Here is a 10,717-nt window from a genome sequence, read left to right as displayed (position 1 = left end):
TACTCTGTACTGCTATATAGTGTGGCCTTTTGTTGACAATGTTAACGTTTTTATGGTGAATTGCCCTTTAAATGGAGCGAAGTTCAGTTCAGGAAGCTACATCAGTGCGTTGCTACACACACGACATTGTTTACCCGTCATTGTAACATATCCAACGCATCCTTTGGCGGTCAGTTTAAACTTCCCACTGTGTTTTTGATGATTCTGCAGTTGAAACATTGCAACCAACATTTGTTGCGACTCATTTAACATTTCATGATGAAGCTCACCTGTTAACAGTCAAACAATGTTACAAGGCTTTGTTGGAGGAAATACATTTGTTAGTCATTGCTTCTGGTTTTCCTTGACGCCATGCTATCAGCTGTCGGCCTGAGTGAAGCTCTGGAAGCTGGAAAGGTGTTTTCTGTCCTGCTCTGTGGGTGACTTGGGACCTCTGAAACTATTTACTGAGACTCTTCACTTCACCAAGTAAGTTATCACTGCTTTTGCTAACTGTCACACTCTGTGTGTTGTTGTTTTCACTCTGTTTAGTAAATGTTTGTGTGCTTGATTAGCCTGTATCACTAAGCTAGGAGGTGCTGATGCTAATGGGTGCATCTTCTCGTGGCCAATGTCTTGTTGTGTATATGTTATTTTCTATCTTCTCATATGTATGTTTTTGCATTTAGTCTACGTATTAATGGTGAATTGCTTTCTTGTTGCGAATGAGCCACATTTTTATTTTATTTGTTGTTTGGTGGATGCATAATGCTGCTTCTTTGCTGATTTATATATTGGTCAGATATGAATAATCATGTTTGTGGATCATTATTGATTGTCGTTTTAGTGTGTCATGGGCTGAACATTATTTCCTCCTAAGATGTTACAGTTGTTTCTTTTTTTGGGGGGGGGGGGGTTGCAATTGGCTACTATAAACTTGGGCCTTTGTAGAAGGTGATATAACATTAGCTTTATGTAACATAAATTGTGTCCTCTTGCACAGAGCTCATACACAATTATTTCACTTTAAGTTTGGCTTCATGGGAAACGTATAATTGCTCTGGTCATGCACATACAGCCACACACGTCTTATTCAGCTAGGGATTAGTGGAATAGTTCAACTCAAAAGTAATAGGTTTATATGTGTCGGCTTGTTTTACTGTTCTTCATCATTATTATAAATGCATCATAAAAGAGCAGAAGACATTTTTGACTTTCATAGTAGGAAACAGCACAGGTGTTAATAAAAAAATTAATGAAGTCATGGTAAGTGCAGCAGTAAACCATGATGACAGTGAGCCAGCATGCACAATAATAGGACCCTGAAACCGAAACCAGCCTTCATTAATTGCATTAAGGGCTGTGCTGTACTGTGACATGCCACAATGTCTTCCACGAAAAAAGGCCTACCGCTCAGCTCCCGTTCTGTATCACCGCTGCCAGCTTTCAGCTTATCCATGCACTGCTGATTATGAATGCAACATGCCAATCATGAATGTCTGTGATTTTAATATGCATTAGTGAATAATTATCAGCTGCATGGCCGCCATGTCTCGACCTGCGGCTGTATTTTACGTGGATTGCTGTGTTTTGATCTGTTTATCTCTGTTTTCAATGATAATACATTCCCCGTGATGGTTGGAGATAATGGGGGAGGCCACATAGTGACGTGTGACGATGGCTTACAAATAATATGATTCCACATAATGAGTGGCACCAGATTCTGTATATATAATGTGGTTTTGGGAGGGAAATTTATTATAGAGCTGAAACAATTAATCAATTAATCACTTAGTCAGTCATCATAAAATTCATTGGTAACTGTTTTAATAATCGTATAATCATTTCAGTCATTTTTCCGGCATTTCACTGTCAAGTGTGACTATTTGATGCTTTTGTCTGTCATATATGAAAATATATTTTTGGGTTTTGTAAAATAAAACTACACATTTGAATATGCTAACTTAGGTTTTGGGAAATTGGGCTGGCATTTTTCACTTTTTTCTGGCATTTTATAGACTAAAATGTCAATCGATGAATTAAGAAAATAATCGGCAGGTTGATCTATAGTGTGTTGCAGTTGTAGTTTCTTCTGTTCAGAAACTGGGTGTATATGCTTGCACAGAGTACTGAGGTTAAAGCCCGGATAGCAAATATCAACTCAGTATTCCCCATAAATAATCTGCTCCACTTGAGCTGCCTCGCTGAACTGTGCTAATGTTCCTGCACCTTTTTCCCTCTTGCTCTTTTTCTCCCTTGTTACCTAATTACGCTTCTCAAAATATCCAGCTTTTAGATTTCGTCAGTGCACCATTAGTTTCCCACGAGTCTCTTGAGTGTAATTCTGCTGTAGGACTGAAAAGGTGTGACCTCTCACCTGTCTGTCTAAACATATCATCCGAAAGTCTCCCAGTGGAGCATCTGCCGCTGAGTCCGGGTGTACAACACCATCAGCTGGGATTTCATCATCCCAGTTCATTCTCTACACATCAAATAAATCTTAAGTGTTGTTGGGGAAGCGCATATGGGCCGTGTGCATGTATTTGTGTCTACGTACGTGCTTACCTGCGTGTCTGTTGTGTTGCGAGCGTGTGTGTCTGTGAGTGCACCTGTGGTAGTGAGTCTGACCTTGGGGGAGAAGTTTGGCAGGCATCTCAGGCATCTGGAGCATAGCTCAGTGGAGCTGGACTATAGAGAATTCATGTGTTCATGAGTTGTGTCCTTTTGTTGTCGGGGAAGTCACTCATGTGAATATGGGAGAAGAGGAATGTGAGAGTGTGTGTTTGTGGGGACGTCGGAGGTTATCATCAGAACTGGTTTGAGTTCAAGAAGAGAGGCTGCGATGTGGATTGTACGCAAACGACCTAGCTAAAATTATTAAAATGACTTAATGATTAGAAATTCCTATATTGAATTCTGTACTTTGGTTGTTTAAATAATAAAATGAAGCTTTTGTTTAGTGCTGAAATCAATTAGTCAACTGACAAGAATGTATTGAGTTATATAGATAATAGCCTATAGTATCTGTTTTGAGTCATTTATCGAGTAAAAACTGCAACGTTATTCTCCGGCTCAAGTTTCTCCAAGTTTCTTTTGTCTTCTTGCTTTTCTTCAATTCATGTCAGTGTAAATTAAATCACACTGAGCATTTGCACAGATGGTCAGACTAAATAAGAAGTCTGAAAACATTTGGGCTTTTTACAGACTAAATAATTAATTCATTATTTTAAAAAATGTATAAAAACAATATTCGCTGCTCTGTTTGTTTTACATATTTTGTAGGCAGTGGTTTAAATTGTGGTTCTAACAAACAAAAATGATTTAATATTGGAAATATGTTTATTTGTTACTTTTTGTCAAATTTCAGCAAAAAAAAAAGGTACATAATCATCATGAGCTTTTCAAAAACTATTTTTTAAAAACATCACATGTTAATGTTAATGCTTTAACATTAACATCACATGTTAATGTTAAAGCCAAGACAGTGAAACAGAGGGACATTAAGAGAAAAAAACAAATTGCAGCAGAGAGTGAGAACTCACTGGTACTGGTCTTTTTTCCCCCCCGCATGGGGCTTAGAGCCTGACAGATAGTGATGTATGCCACAAGGGATTCCTCACACTGTCTTACTGTTAATTTGCTAACTCATACTCCCTCCTACTGCCTCTGTCGATGTCTTAGAGCGCTGTAGGTCGAATCACACACACGGAAGAGGAGATATCTTATTTTAAGAGACTACTGGAATATCTTTGCATGATTAACAGTTAAAAAAAATCCTTATTTATCTTATACTGGCCCTTTATGCTGCCCCTCAGTTCAGCCTCTGTCTGAAACAGGCCGTTTAATCTCCTGTATGTTTAATGCTCCTGATGAACTTTGACCATGTTTAACTACATCATAGCAGTATAAAATAACAGAAAACCACAAAAAGCATGACATCTCCTTCAATTCACTCTATAATTAATCTAATTGAATGTGGTTCAACTTAAGACCCTTCACCTCATTGAACTTTACCCACAAAGACCCTTGAACTCTTGAAACTGAGCTTTTACCCTTTTATAAAAGTGTCATCTAATTGACCCAAGACTGTGTTATTTTACTAATTTCACAAGGAGTCCATTTGCTTTGATTATCACAGGGTTTTCTTCTATCTACCAAGGACTCAATGAGTGTAATAGTATTTGAAACCAGAGGATATTTGCAGCAATAAGTGTCCTTTTTTGGCTTCGGTGCAGCAGAATCACAAAATGAGGGCTTCTGTTGAGAGCTGACACTTAAGATCATAACAGAAGAGAAGAGATAGCAGTTGCAATAGTCCTGTGACCATGAAATGACCTCTTGAATGTGCTTTACAATGTGCTTCAGATTGCTGATGTTTATCTGTGTAGAAATGTGGTTGGAGGCACGGAGTTCCCCCTTGTTTTAACGTTATGTGTTATCTAGTCTAATGTTTGCCTCTAAGGGAAGAGGACTGTTTTCCCATGACCACCACCCATGTAGTATCATACATCAATATGACACATGCTCCCGCCTCATATCCCCAACCTGAGCCTTTTTCGAAGATTCAGCAGTTCCTAACTACATAACACCTTGTTCCTACTGTTTGGCTTTGTGTGCTGTAAATACACCGTGTCCTTGAGGCAAAAACACATCCGTCCAGAAACAAAAGTTTGGTTAACATATTTCATAGGCCATCTGGATGCACCGCACTGCTCACACTATGATGGATTCACTCACATTTGTGTAATTTATATGGGTAGTTCTCTAGTAGTGCTGTAGTATGCGCTGTAATATGGCAGACATGGTATTATTGGTTATTATTCTAATAACATATATATATTTTAAAGTAAAATATTGTGTTGCAGTGACCCTCTGTTGTATTATTTCAAATTTTAAGAATAAAGGTTGCTGTCTCATTTCCTGGGGATGCCTTTCTTAGAGAATAACCCTCTATCTGTGCTCTAAACCACTGTTATTTTGATGTTTATGAGTTATAGTGTCATAGTTACTCATTTTTGTTTTAATATAAATCTGTTATTTCTGTTCTGGGGAAAAAAACACATTGAATCTGGTCTCAGAGGCCTAATCAGCTCCATATTCACCAGCATATTGCCATCTAGTGGTCTCAGCAGGACTTTCATCTCAGTAGATCCATTTTGCACTCAAAATACCTGATCTCTCCCAAACAAATTGGATTCATAATGTATGGCTTACATTACACACCGTTTATATCATATCTGGGGCTGTAGACAAACCCTCGCAGTAAATCTATTCTGTAATATCCTCCAGCCCTCTGTGTGACATTGCCAATAAGATGGAGAATTGGTGATATGATGTATGAGTGGCCAAGGTGAATGTATTGTTTTAACCAAAAGGGCACCAGCTGCAGTCACAGAGTTGTGGCGTGGAAAGTGGAAATCTGACCTATTGGTTTAGAGCGGATAAAAACACATTCCCCCTGACCTTTCCGCTTCATTACCCACTATGATACCTCATAAATTGAGGAGAATACAGTGCTGGTGTCACGTCAGAAGCGAGTAGGGAGTTTTTTTTTTTTTCCTCTCTCTGTTTATCCCTTTCTGCTTTGATGTGAAAGTCAGACTGTATGGACAACTTTATTTTTACTGAGTGTGTTTCGTGACCGTGTTGGCCTATAAGATGTCTGTTAAATGTCTCAAGAACGTTAGGATCCACTAATTGATGCTGAATGAATGAATTCAAATTTCAAATTCAAAATTTCATCTTTATTACATATCAAAAAAATGACAATGTTTTGAACCCAGATTGGCTCTTCAGCAGGTGCAGAATCATCAAATTGACTCATGTGTGCATCATTGAATAAATAGTCCCTCATTAGAGCATATCTTCATGCCAGATATAATAAAAAATATAAATATTAACCCAACATTGTGTGCAAATTTTAACACAATTTAGCAATATATTGAAAATGTATCAAGGAATAAAGTTAAATAATTACACAGATATGCAGAATCACTGAAGAAATAATCAAAATATTAAGTCATGCACAAATGCATAAATCACAACAAATGACTCGGAACATACACTATATAAATCACCCTCATAGAACAAAGGGAAGAAGGTTGACTAAGAAACTCCACAATCATCCCAGAGAAGGATTTAAAAAAGGCAGAAATTAGCAAAATGTAGACTTAGTGTACAGTCAGAAATGAGAACAGGCGCACTACAGGGATATCATGAATCATATTTTCATCAGTGTGCAAAGACACAACATCAGCTTTTAAACAGCAAGTCTACAGAAATGAAACGTATGAGGCATATCTTAAAGACAAAGTAGAGGCTGAATCATATTAATTAAAAAAAGAGAACGCCTGATGCTGTTTTTATTAGATTGAATAATATTTGGCGCCCTCTGCTGGTCGGTTCATGTGATCTCAAATAAACTACAAGACTGAATGAATGAGACCTTGTTAGACCTTGTCAGTTGATGGTGTACTGACTTGGCAATACATAAAATAAAGCCTTGAAAAGTTAGAAGTTCATACATTATTTATCAGCCCCCAGAGCCATCTCACAAAACCTCTCTCATGAGGCTATAATATGTAGGCTATAATTTTCTTTTAATGACTAAATGATACAAAACAGCACAGATAGTGAAATTTCAACAGTCAAGTCACAGAAATAAAAAAAAAACTCAACTTCAGAATGTAAGAATAAGAGATGTATCGTGTTACGTTTTACATTTGTGTACATCTTTAATATTAACATACAGTTACACATCATCTTAATCAGCTTATTAAAGGCATGTTAGAGGAAATGCTCTTGTATGCAACACAAATCACTTGCATGAGTCTGTGATCCCATCATTAATATATAATCCTGTTATAACTTATACAACAATAACAATATAGTTTAATAAGATGTTCAAACATAGACTGTAGTAGGAGGCCATAACAAATACATTAAGTATGCAAAGGTGAAAATCACTACTGAAATCCTTGTAATAGTTTTAAAGGAAGTTTTTATTTTTGCAGATGATGCCATTACTCAGAACTAAGCAAAACCACATTAAACCTCCCAGCAGTATAACAGATACTGTATATATGACATCAACAACAAATAAGAGCAGTCCATGTCTATAACTGACTACTGAGGATAAATCTGATCCACCATAACATCTCCTGCAGCGAGATATAAACCTTTAGCTGTAGTCTACAAGACTCTGTTGTTACAACCATTCATCTCTCAGACAATCCTGGCTGTGGGTTTGTGCATATGTGTGTGTGTGTGTGTGTGTGTGTAGGTTAAGCGTGTGTGGCTTCCGTTTTATTAATGACAGTATATGGTGACGCCTTCCAGCAGGGATTACCACACTGTGCGCTCTGGCTCTCCCACAGTGCACGGTAATGAAGGAGAGCTGTGGAGACTGGAGGCGCAGGCAGCAGGTCGCTTTCCACCAGAGTTTACATGGCAGACGACAAATCTGGACGTGACTGTCTTACCAGAGATTAAAACTGTCTGAGAGAGACGGAGACGGAGAGGGGAGGCTAGCTGGCTTTAGGCACTTGTTCCTTTGAACCTGCTTGTGCAATTTAACAGCAGATCACTGGCTAACAGTCCAGGAAAAGCAAAGGAAACTATGACAAAATAGGTTGTTTTTCAAGTGTCACTTCTGTGCTGTGATTCAGCTAGAGGGCACTTTGAGAGTACAAACCAGCACCCAAAGCTAAGCAGTTAAACAGCGTTTCCCAGGATGAGCCAGCAAACAAAAAAATATCCTCAGGTTTTGAAATCAAGTCATTTTCATGGCTCTGGAAAAAAACCATGTGGATCACTGCCAAAATACAAACGGGTGTTTCAAGGCCTGTCTGTCAAACAAATTTTATGGAAATCATTTCAGAGGTTTTATAGGTGTTCAGACCATGTGTACAGTTAAAAAACAGGAATTAAGTTTGACAAAGAAATCTTTAGGTCTCTTAAGGTCAACTTACTAGCTTTTAACGGCGCTTTCAACCACACCTCGCGGCCTTCCTTTTGAGTTTACTCAGTTGTCATCCAGATGGCTCAGTTGAAACTGAATCTTTCTTTCTTTTGCTTATATGTTTTCAGTTGTCTCCATGACAACTGGAGCAAATGCCATCTGTGAAACACAGTTTAAAGTCCCGGAAAAAGTTAGTAAATGGACCTTGAGCCAAAATGCTGTTTGCATGGTCAAGAATAAACATTTACACTAAATGAATTGTTTTAACATCATAATCAATAGTAATAGACAATGATCAACAGTAGTACACAATTCTAATTTCTGTCTGATTCTGATTAAAGCTAAAACTGAGTGTAGTTGATATTGAGGCGCTTTAATACCAACCCTGAATTTTGGTCCGCAGAAGATACTCGAGCCTCAGGATAAGGAAAGCCTGCTTGCAAGACAAACCTCTGATTACAAACTGCAAATGCTTAAATGCTTAGAGGTTCCCTGCCAAAGAAGTTTTAAGACATAAAAATACCTCTTTTTTTCCCACGAATATGTTAATATACGTTTTTAAAAAGTTAATCTATTCCCCTTATCTCATTGAAAAATCAAGAATCTATAAATATGTAAATATTGTTAATCTCAAATGTTTACTTGACATTGTATGTATGCTGGTAGATTTCATGTTTCCATGTAAATTGCGTATTGCACCATGATTGGCTTACAAACTAGTGGTGATGTCACAAAACCATTCTTTTATGTCCATGCCTCAAAATCAGATTTAAGGCGAGTAGCTACTGGGACACGTTTCCCCTCTTGCATGTCAACAGCCTTCAAGTGTCAAACACAACCACTGTTCTAAACACAACACTGAATTTTCTATGGCTACAGTTTGAAAAATTAACACACATGACTTTCTCCACTCCCAGAGTAACACATGTATAAAACTTCAATCAACTTGGCCATACTATCGATTGAATTATTATTGCGCTACAGCAAATAGTAATTGTGGAAAGAGTTATAAAGCTATCATCTATTCATGAGACATTGTATATCGTTAACTTTAACCTAATCACGACACCGTTAAAGGTAGACTGAGGTTCTAGCGGCTCCTCTCCCCTCCAGGTCTCTGCGGACGTTCAGATCCTGTGGAGATCAGGCAGAGAGAGTAGATCTTAGAAAGATCAATACTCCTTAGTGGATTTCCTATATCAACCACACTGAAATCCTACCATCTGTGACATATAGGTTGAGTGTATAAGTCACTGCTGGGTGGGATCCAATCCAATAAGTCGCCTTCCACACCGTCTGTTCTCGTTGGGTTGAAAATGCTGTAGGCTCGGAGAGGCTTGGATGATTGGAGGCGCCAGGTACACCAGGTGGAATGTTCACTTTGTTTCACTTGTCTTGCTGTTTTCTTCACTGTGCCCTGCTGCTCATTTTGTTCAGGTCAGAGTCATTTATGCAGGCCATTTGTTATATATTTGACACATATATAAACACGAGGTAAAACCGGAAAGCACAAACGTGAAAATATCAAACATAAAGGTCTATATATCATATATGTCGAGCAGAGCTTGTCACCATCCCCCTCTCTCTCTGTCTACGGGTGTTCCCTATTTAAAGCGACTTTAGCATCAGTGGTTTTAACTGTAACCCACAAGTAATTAATATTAGCGTTAGCTTATTGTCATTTGCTGTCATTGGTAGCTAAATTATTGTTTTTGTCAAAACAAATTTGCAGCAATGAAATGCGTCCCACAAATCAAGTGAATTTTTTCTAGTCAAGAGCTAAATAATGTCAGTAAAAACAGTAGTCTAGCTGTTTGTGAGCTTCCCTAGTTAATGTCAGATAATGAAAAGTGTTGGCTTACTATACCAGCTAATGTTACCCCTGAGTTTAAAGCCTTTTCACTTATCTTTCCTTTCTCAATATTGCTATTAAATGCAATATAGTGTCAGTAAGTATCATTGGATTATAGTTGTTGATAGTTAGTGATGGAGGGCAGTTTGATCATAAAGTTAGAAGCCAAAGCAGATAATTACTGCAACAACTTGGTTTGGTGTGAACATTAACATATGCACTGTGAAACTGTGCTCTGACAGAGCTCTCATATCTGTACAGTAAATGGTAAATAAGAAGCCAGCCAGCAGTCGGTTAGCTTAGCTTAGCACAAATACTGGGAGGAGGGGGAAACAGCTAACCTGGCAAGGAAACAAAATCCATCTACCAGCACCTCTAAAGCACTCTAATTAAGTTTTTTTTTGTAATTACACCCTGAATGACTGAATTAATTGGAGACTTTAATATTTGTAAAGAAAGTCTGACAAGCATGAACACGATGATGAATTATCAAAACATTTAAATTCCAGCGCGATGAACGACGTTATAATATGTTGACGCACAAGCATTTCAATAAAAGCAATAATATAATACACATTTCATATAACTGAGAAAATGGAAAAGTAAATGTACACAGAAGAGAATAAATCAACAATAACACTTGAGAACACGAGGAAATCAATCAATATTTATGTCATTACTTCAAACAATGAGAATACAGACAGTTCAGTTTTGTATAGTTTACATTAATCCGTGTATAAAAGTTGCTGATCTCAAACAGCTGCTCATCAACAGAAGAATAAACCTGTGTAGAATTGCTGACCATCGGGTTTGTGTTGAGATGGAAAAGTGAATGCCAGACTTAAAAAAACTAAATGTACACCAGGGAAAAATGGAACTTGCAACATCTGGCTTTAATAAGAGAGCAAGCCAAAGAAATATTTTTA

The 10,717-nt window shown here is 37.7% G+C and overlaps 1 long non-coding RNA gene across 3 annotated transcripts in view; it reads left to right on the top strand.

Moving 5' to 3' along the window:
* LOC137189807 (uncharacterized) overlaps nucleotides 1-10,717 on the top strand; it is a 115,843-nt gene continuing 105,126 nt past the window's right edge. Inside the window, exons 1-2 of one of the 3 annotated variants that reach the window (XR_010929751.1) lie at nucleotides 1-156; nucleotides 362-468. This is a non-coding gene — a long non-coding RNA (uncharacterized lncRNA). Of the gene's footprint in view, nucleotides 469-10,717 lie in introns of all 3 variants that reach the window. The other 2 variants (XR_010929750.1, XR_010929749.1) reach the window with 2 other exon arrangements.

The sequence above is a fragment of the Thunnus thynnus genome, chromosome 9 (genome assembly GCF_963924715.1).
Source record: "Thunnus thynnus chromosome 9, fThuThy2.1, whole genome shotgun sequence".
Lineage (NCBI taxonomy): Eukaryota > Metazoa > Chordata > Actinopteri > Scombriformes > Scombridae > Thunnus > Thunnus thynnus.
This window is presented reverse-complemented; position numbering and strand designations above follow the sequence as displayed.